Source organism: Bos grunniens, chromosome 13, assembly GCF_055505025.1.
Source record: "Bos grunniens cultivar Pamir isolate PY7600 chromosome 13, Bosgru_T2T1.0, whole genome shotgun sequence".
NCBI classification, from domain to species: domain Eukaryota; kingdom Metazoa; phylum Chordata; class Mammalia; order Artiodactyla; family Bovidae; genus Bos; species Bos grunniens.
This window is the reverse complement of record NC_141177.1, coordinates 46,570,598-46,577,530: the sequence shown is the minus strand read 5'-3', so window position 1 is coordinate 46,577,530 and position 6,933 is coordinate 46,570,598. Positions and strand designations below refer to the sequence as shown.

At 37.3% G+C, this 6,933-nt stretch overlaps 1 long non-coding RNA gene across 3 annotated transcripts; it reads right to left on the bottom strand.

Annotated features, from left to right (window-relative positions):
• Positions 1-268: 268 nt before the first annotated feature.
• LOC147360926 (uncharacterized) lies at positions 269-6,148 on the bottom strand. 3 transcript variants are annotated; one of them, XR_015139500.1, is made up of 3 exons: positions 6,011-6,148; positions 1,254-1,495; positions 269-517 (listed from the first exon to the last, which is right to left on the bottom strand). It is a non-coding gene; the product is annotated as an uncharacterized LOC147360926 (long non-coding RNA). The 3 variants fall into 3 exon arrangements; XR_015139501.1 differs by having other exon boundaries at positions 1,277-1,495; XR_015139502.1 differs by having other exon boundaries at positions 1,350-1,495.
• Between the last annotated feature and the right edge of the window lie 785 nt (positions 6,149-6,933).

The following is a 6,933-nucleotide window of genomic DNA, read 5'->3' as shown; positions in this document are numbered from 1 at the left end:
AATTTCATCCAAAAATACCCCCACAGAAACACACAGAAAATGAGCACCTCATGACCCAGTGAAACTGACACATAAAATCAACCATCACAAGAGATTAAAAGTAAGCTGATAAATAAATGTTTAAGACTTAGGCTACAGGGAAAATAAAGTTGTGATCTTCTTATATGGCAATATGAGAAAAAGTGACCGGGGAAGGGAAAAGATTAAAATAGCCATGTGTTTAAGTTACTGCCCCAAACTTTAAATACATTAGTATTCAAATGCCATCTTGTGGCTGATTGTTCACATTAGGTTTTATTTATTTTGTGTCATTCATCTCACATCTGTTAAAATCTGTTGAAGTGCCTGTTGGAGTCAATGGAGTTGCTGTCTTAAGCCTCCAGGGTTTTTGATCATGTTTCACGTATGTTGTTAGTAGTGATTCCGTGCTTGATGGGGTCAGGATACAGGCAGTCAAGCCAACTTTACTCCATGTTCAAATCCCTTCTTTGGTTATAACGGATTTAATTCAAGCACACTATAAAATAAAATATTCATGGTCAGTGTACATAAGGATGCCATAACAGAAATATTTACACACTTAAACTAACATAGAGAATCGCTTTACAACCCCTATGTTTAGTGCAACGATAACATCATTACATAGAATAAACAGGACTGAACCATTTCCCAAATTCTGGGCCTCCATAAACAGCAGTCTGCATTCTTGGCTTAGTGTTATAATCTTTGCATTGTAACTATGCAATCTAATAAAAGACATCATAAAAATGGTCTTGGGCATGGCTCCTAATTCATGATTTGTCTTGAAGACACTTTGTCATTATTGGGTAGGTCACAACTTTAAATTCTTTTCACGCACAACTAGCCCCATCACCTGCATTGTTCAGAAGCTCCTGTACGGTCAAGAGGCAGTTTTCTCTTTAATATATAAATTATTATATAATATATAAGATATAATATAATATGTATTATATTAAAGAGAAAGCTAGCAATTGACTTCATATAATATATGAATATAATATATGAAGTCATAGCTAGCTTTATCTTTAAGATATAAATGTATCAAATCAACACTTTGAACACTTTACACTCACACAGTGCTATCTTTCAACTGTCTCCATAAAAATAAATTTTTTAATTCTAGAAATTAAAAACATTATTAAAGAATGAAATCACACTGTTATGCTATAAATAAAAGATTATTTGTAGCATAAGTAAAAGGTGCAAGTCCAACAATATAAATGTCCATGTACATCGGTCCCCTACTGATCATCACCACAAGCAGCAGCCTTTTCTCAGTTCTGTATGGAGGCCCAGCATGTCTGGACAGGGCTCTCTGCTGAAGTTACCACAAGGATGCAATCAGGGTTATGGCCAAGCTGAATTCTCATTGGAGGCCTTGGGGAAGAGTCATTTTCCAAGCTTGTTCTTGGCAGAATTCAGTTCCTTGCAACTGTAGGATTTAAGTCCTCACTTCTTTGACGTGTGGCCCCCTCTGTCATCAAGAAAGCAATGACATGTCAATCAAACTCTTCTCATGTGTTGACTCTCTGACTTCTTGTTCTGCAACTAGCTCGAGAAAATGCTTTGCTTTTAAAGAGTTTAAGTGATCAGGTTAGACCAGCCAGACAATCTCCTTTTGATTAACTCGGAATCAACTGACTAGTCACCTTAATTACAACTATAAAATCCTTTTGCAATATTAAGTGACATAATCACAGGTGGAACACCAGGGGACAGAGATCATTGAGGCCATCATTCATGCCACACTTTGTAGCCAGTACCTAGGTAGAAAGATGGAAACATTGTTCATCATCTGTGAGTACCTCCCTGATCTTACCCCTTCCTACAATCTTGAATTTGGGGTTTCGCCTGCCCTTACTTTTCTTTGCCCCTCATCACACTTGCACACAACATGAAGTCATGCCATTCCATAGTAAGTACATAACTTCAAACTAGTCTAGCTGAAATAACATGAAAATAACCTTTTGAGTTTTGCATCTATATGGATCCAAGCAGGTGTCATTCATAAATGTCTATTACTGATTATAAGAATAGACCACAGTTATTTTTAATCTATCTTTTGCAGGAAAACACTTGTTTCTGGACAAACTATCGCCAATTGTCTTTTTAAAAAACAGGTATAGCATCTATGGGGGGCTTCTCTGGTGGCTCAGGGGTAAAAAAAAAATCTGCCTGCCAATGCAGGATACGCAGATTCAATTCCTGGGTTGGGAAGATCACTTGGAGAAAGAAATGCAACCCACTCCAAATTCTTGCCTGGGACATCCCATGGTGGGTTACAGTCCATGGGGTCACAAAAGAGTCAGACATGACTTAGTGACTAAACAATAACAATAAAAACTTCCTTGGCATTTTTGTGCATACGTCCTGGCTCACATGTGTCAGATTTTCTCAAAGGTAGAAACCTAAGAGTGTAATTATGGGGTCAGTGAATATGCACATCTTTAGCTTTACAGAAGGGCAGAAAAATCTTTACTGAAAGTTTTAGTTTTGATTTCTAGCTTAATATATAGTGGTCAGAAAACATGGTCTGTATAATATTCTTAGATTTTGTGTGTATGTTGACTTTATAACCTAGCAAAAAATCAGTTTTATTAAGTGTTTTGCATGTTCCACACATGTCCATCAGATAAAGATTTTTTATTGTGCTGTTCAAATGTTCTCTGTCCTTACTAATTTTTTTGTTGCTCTATCTAACCTTAGAATCAAAGTTTCTTGAAGGTAAGGATTTTTGCTTATTTTATCCACTATTGTATTCTCAGTGCTAGTACATAGTGCGTGCTCAGTCGCTCAGTCATGTCCGATGCTTTGCAACCCCATGGACTGCAGCCTCCCAGGCTCCTCTGCCAGAACATTCAGGCCAGAACACTGGAGTGGGTTGCCATTTCATCCTCCAGGGCTGGTACATAGTAGGTGCTCAATAAATATTTGCTGAAAGAATAAAGACATTTATTGTGAAATATTGAGAAATAAGTGCTCTAATCTCCCACTATGATGCTGGGTTCATACTTCTCAATATATGCTTCACTTATTTTGAGGCTATGGTAATAAGGGCATAGAAGCATAGAGAGTGTCCTATTTCTTAGTTAACCGAATCTTTTAATGTTATGCAGGAACCCTCTTTATTATCAGTAATGAGTTTTGCATTAAAATATTTTGTATCTGGTATAAATATAGCAACACCAGTTTTATCTTAGTGAGTATACCATTTTTTATCTTGAACTTCTAATTTTTCTGAGTTCTTATGCTTTAGGTATATCTTTAAAAATTGAATACAGCTGAATTTTTTTAAAAGTCTCATCTTTCTTTTTTCTAGATAGTACATAGTATCTTTACATTTATTGTTTAAATATATAGCATTTATAGCTATTCCTCCTGTATTATTTTATACATTCCCTTCTCCAGCCTTTTCCATGATTTTCTACCTCTGGTCTTGTCTTTTGGAATGAAACAGTTCTCCTCTCCACTCAGTTAATGTTTATTTTTTTAATCAATCTTTATAGGTTTCTCTAGATATTTTAATAAGCATATTTAACAACTCATTAATATCCTTCCTCTCTTCCTGAGTAATATAAGAACACTGAAACATTACTTTGATCATCTTTTTCTTTCAATTTTGATACTACTTTATTTTTAACACTCAACTTAGACATTATTATTAATGTTCACATTGACTAATGTTTGCTTCTTTACCACCAATTTTTCTGTTTATTTTTTCTTATATTTTAGATCACCCACCTTGGATCATTTTCATTTTTCCTGAAAAACAGGCATTAGAATTTCTTATAGTGGGGGCCCCTCTACTGTTACCCAACAGTTTTATGTTGGTTTGACTGAAAATTCTTTTTTGACCCTTATTTCAAAGATAATTTTTGTAGGTATACAATTCTTAGGTTTTTTTTTTTTTTCTTATTGCATTAAATATATCTTACCACTGCCTTTGGCTTTCGATGTAGCTATTAGGAAGTAGGAAGTCAACTGACAGTTAAGTTGCATTTATTGGTGTTCAGTATGTTATTTCTCTCTGTGTATATTGACCAAGACAGTGGTACTGGAAACAAACAAACAAACCACTAGAACAGATTAAAGTGTCCAGAAATAAATCCGTAGAAACACCAACAACCAATTTTCAATAAAGATGCAGACACAGAGGCTTCCCTGGCAGTCCAGTTGTTAAGACTCCATGCTTCCACTGCAAGGGACCTGGGTTCAATCCCTCGTCAAGGAACTAAGATACCATATGCCATGCAGCGTGGCCAAAAAATAAAAAGATACAGATGCAATTTAGTGGTAAAGGACAGTTCTCAGCAAATGGTGCTAGAACAGTTGGATCCCACATGCAATAGACAAAATCGGCTTTCACCCATGCCTTGAACAATATACAAAAATTAACTCAAAATGGGTCAAAGACCTAAATTTAAAGCCTAAAATGATCAAACTTTTAGAAAAACTACATGAGGAAAGGTACGTGGCCTTAGGATAGGCAGACGTTTCTTAAATATGACACCCAAAACACAGCTGCATAAGTACAAAATGATAAATGGGACTTCATAAAAATTGAAAATACCTGCTCTTCAAAATACACTCTTAGCAAAAAATCACATACTACAGACTGGGAGAAAATATTTGCAGTTTATATATCTGATGAAAAACTTATACCTAGAATACTTAAAGAACTATAAAAACTCAATAATTAAAAAAAAAAAAACCTTGACTGAAAAACATGACATAAGATTTTAATAGACCCCTCAACAAAGACAATATATAGATGGCAAAGATACATGGAAAGATGCTCACTCTCATTAGTTATTAGGCAACTGCCAATTAAAACTACAAGACAACAGTATTCACCTACAAAAATGACTAAAATTAAAAAGATGAATGGGTAAAGGAACTGTGGTAGAACTATACAGTTGAATGCTATCTGCCAATAAAAAGAAATCATGCATGATTCTCTAAACAATTATTCTGAATGCAAGAAGCCAGCCAACAGAAGTCCGTGGTATGATTCCATGCATACAGAACTCCAGAAAACAGAAACAAATCTCTTGGAATAGGAAGCAGAATGGTGGCTTAGGGCGATGGTTAGAATCAAAAGGGAAGGGTCACAAACTTTTATGGATTATAGCTGTGTTAGTTAGCTTGATTGTGGTGATGGTTTCATGGGTGTATAAATATATTGAAACATCAAATTATTTATTTTATACATGTGCAGTTAATTGTATAACCGTTATACCTTAGTGCATTGCTTCCAAAAATTGTATAACAATTATACCTTAGTAAAGCCATTCAAAATACAATAGAAAGCAGTTTACTCTGAATTTTATGAATTAAAATATATCAAATTATTTGCCAGCTGCCTCAGCACCTGCAAATGGATGCATGCCACAGAGGGGGGTTGTCTCAAATGTTTTGCTAGTGAAACTCAGGTGAACACAACTGAATAAATAAAGATTCATGCATTGTCTTTTATTTATTTTATTTCTTTGCTTATGCATTTATCATAATGTTATGAGGAGTCACAAGTGTCTGGTCAGCCGCAGGACTATAACTCTGATCATCTTTCTACCCATTTCTTCCCCTGGCCTTTCAACCCTGCTTCAAATTACCAACCACTCTGAACTTTCTATTTAGCATCCTCTTGATATCTTATAATATTTTTATCTAACATGACTTAAAAAAAAAGATGTTTATTCTAAGTGTGTTTTTGAACTTCAAAAAAGAAAGAGTATTATGCTTATAGCAGTACTATTCACAATAGCCAAGAGGTGAAGTGAAGTGAAGAAAAAGTCAGTCGTGTCCAACTCTTTGTGACTCCATGGACTATATAGTCCATGGAATTCTCCAGGCCAGAATACTGGCATGGGTAGCCTTTCCCTTCTCCAGATCTTCCCAACCCAGTGATCAAACCCAGGTCTCCCACATTGCAGGCAGATTCTTTACCAGCTGAGCCACCAGGGAAGCCCAAGAACCAGGAGAGACTTACCCAAATTCGTCTGCACTCCTCGAGGAGGCAGATGGGCGCAAGGGGCCGCTGCTGGTACCTAAGCTCCAGTTCCTTGTGGAGTCCAGTCGAAGGAAGGAAGTCCACTCTGGGTTGCTTCGTTGGTCACCGTAACTGTTGACTAAAAAAAGATGTACAACTTGAGAGTTGTGAGCCAAGAGGCGAAAGCAGTCCAAGTGTCCACTGATGGGAACGAACCAGCAAAATGTGATACGTAACGCACGTGTGTGCACTCTCAGTCACTTCAGTCATGTCCAACTCTTTGTGCTTCCTTACCATTTGAGCCACCAGGGAAGCCCTTCCAGAGGCTAGAAGTCTGAAAGCAAGGTGCTGGCAGGGCCCTGCCCTCTCCCGGGACTCGGTGGGAGAAAATCAGTTGCCTCTCTCCTGCCTCTGGCGATTGCCAATAAGCCTTAAAGTTCCTGTTTGCAGCTACAACACTCCCATCTGTGCCTCGTTTTCACATGGCCTTCCCCACTGCGTGTTTGCGTCTTTCTGCACCCAAATGTTTCCTTTCTCTCTGTTTATTTTATTTTTATTGTTGTTTTCTAATTTTGCCATACTGCGGGGCTTGGAGGATCTTACTTCCCAGACCAGGCATTGAACCCGGGCCTTTGGCCAGGAAAGTGCAGCATCCTAACCACTGGACCACTAGGAAATTTCCCAAATGTTTTCTTCATAATAAGGACACGAGATACTGGGGCCCATCTGGGGCCCATCCTAATCTAGTGTGATGCTCATCTTAACTGGAGCACACCTGCAAAGACCCTATTTCTGAATAAGGTCACATTCACAGGTAATGTGAATGAGGACTTGAACCACCTTTCTGGGGACAAACTCAGCCCACGACATTCTCCTTCCAAGGTTAGAACTTTGTATATGTATGGCTGAGTCTCTTCACTGTT